The sequence below is a fragment of the Pygoscelis adeliae genome, unplaced genomic scaffold (assembly GCF_000699105.1).
Source record: "Pygoscelis adeliae isolate BGI_AS28 unplaced genomic scaffold, ASM69910v1 Scaffold72, whole genome shotgun sequence".
In the NCBI taxonomy this organism is placed as follows: Eukaryota; Metazoa; Chordata; class Aves; order Sphenisciformes; family Spheniscidae; genus Pygoscelis; species Pygoscelis adeliae.
The window spans coordinates 1,239,296-1,240,499 of record NW_008824286.1 but is presented as its reverse complement, the minus strand read 5'-3'; the positions used below and the strand labels follow the sequence as shown (position 1 = coordinate 1,240,499).

General features: G+C 58.3%; 1 long non-coding RNA gene across 1 annotated transcript; it reads right to left on the bottom strand.

Moving 5' to 3' along the window:
- Positions 1-164: 164 nt before the first annotated feature.
- LOC103912397 lies at positions 165-1,060 on the bottom strand. Its single transcript, XR_663364.1, has 2 exons — positions 995-1,060; positions 165-903 (listed from the first exon to the last, which is right to left on the bottom strand). It is a non-coding gene; the product is annotated as an uncharacterized LOC103912397 (long non-coding RNA).
- Between the last annotated feature and the right edge of the window lie 144 nt (positions 1,061-1,204).

The following is a 1,204-nucleotide window of genomic DNA, read 5'->3' as shown; positions in this document are numbered from 1 at the left end:
GTCCCCAGCACCCCCCAGGCCAACACCACCGGCTCACAGCAACGTCCCCCAGCCTCCAAGTAAAACCTTTCCTTCCCCTGGTAGAAAACACCCCGAGGCACAGCCCAGGTATCACCCACGTACAGATTTTCTACTTCTCCAAGCGAAACCAGGAGACGGATCTTGGCTCCTGCTGGTTGTGATCTGCAATGTTTATTTGACCCAAAAAAAAAGGCATTTTCATGCAGAATCTTTTGGTTCATAAAAGTTGTTTCCCAGCAGCCACCTGACAACCCTCCCCCCTAAACCGAGAAATAAAGTGACCCAGGAGTTAGCAAAATAAAACGAACCGTCCAACTCCGACAAAGAAAAGTGGTTCCTATCATCCGGTACAATATGGCAACATTTGGCAAGTAGAGCTGATCTGCAGTTCCCATCTCTCAAGCGCTATGGAGCTGGCCCCGGTCTCCAGCCCTCCGGTTGTCTGTCTGGGGGACAGACTCACGTCCCTGTGCTGCAGGACCTGGGGACTCTCCAGGGGGTCCAAGCCAGGCGGGCGAGAGCTGCCGCGTCAGCATTTTTAACTGGGCGATATAAATATAAAACATCGATACAAATGGGTTCTTTGTACAGAAAATATCATCTCACAAGGCACTGGGGTGATGACCGCGTGGCCGCCCCCCCCGGGGGGGGCTCCTCCTGGCCTCCTCCAGCCTCTGCTGAGCATCGGAGCGGGAGGAAGGAGGGGAAGAAGGGACCGGAGAAGCCCCAGTGCTGCCATCCAAGAGGGATTTCACCCCACCGCTGCCCCCCAAACGCCCTGGGAGTTGTTTTTCCCAGCCGGATGGTGCTTTTCCTTGGTGGGGGTGGCGTGACCCCGTGGGGGCTCCGGTCTCCTTGGGATGGCTCGGGGCTGGGTTTGGCCTGGAGGGAGGTGCATAGATCGGCCCGGGGCTGGGGCTGCTCTGCCCGGCGCTCGGCTCCCTCTTCACGCCAGCAGCCCCAGCCGGGTCACCTTGGCCGAGAGGAAGGAGTGGATGATGAAGACGATGGTTTTGGGGCAGGAGTGAAGGTGGAATTGCTGCAAGAAAGGAACGGAGGGATGTTTGCAATGGGGAGGGCTGTTCCTGGAGCAGCCAGCTTTCTGCTTGCGGCAGGGAGGGCAGGGACCACCCAGAGCCCCCCAAACCCCACCACAGCCTTACTGGGGCCCTGGGAAGGGCTG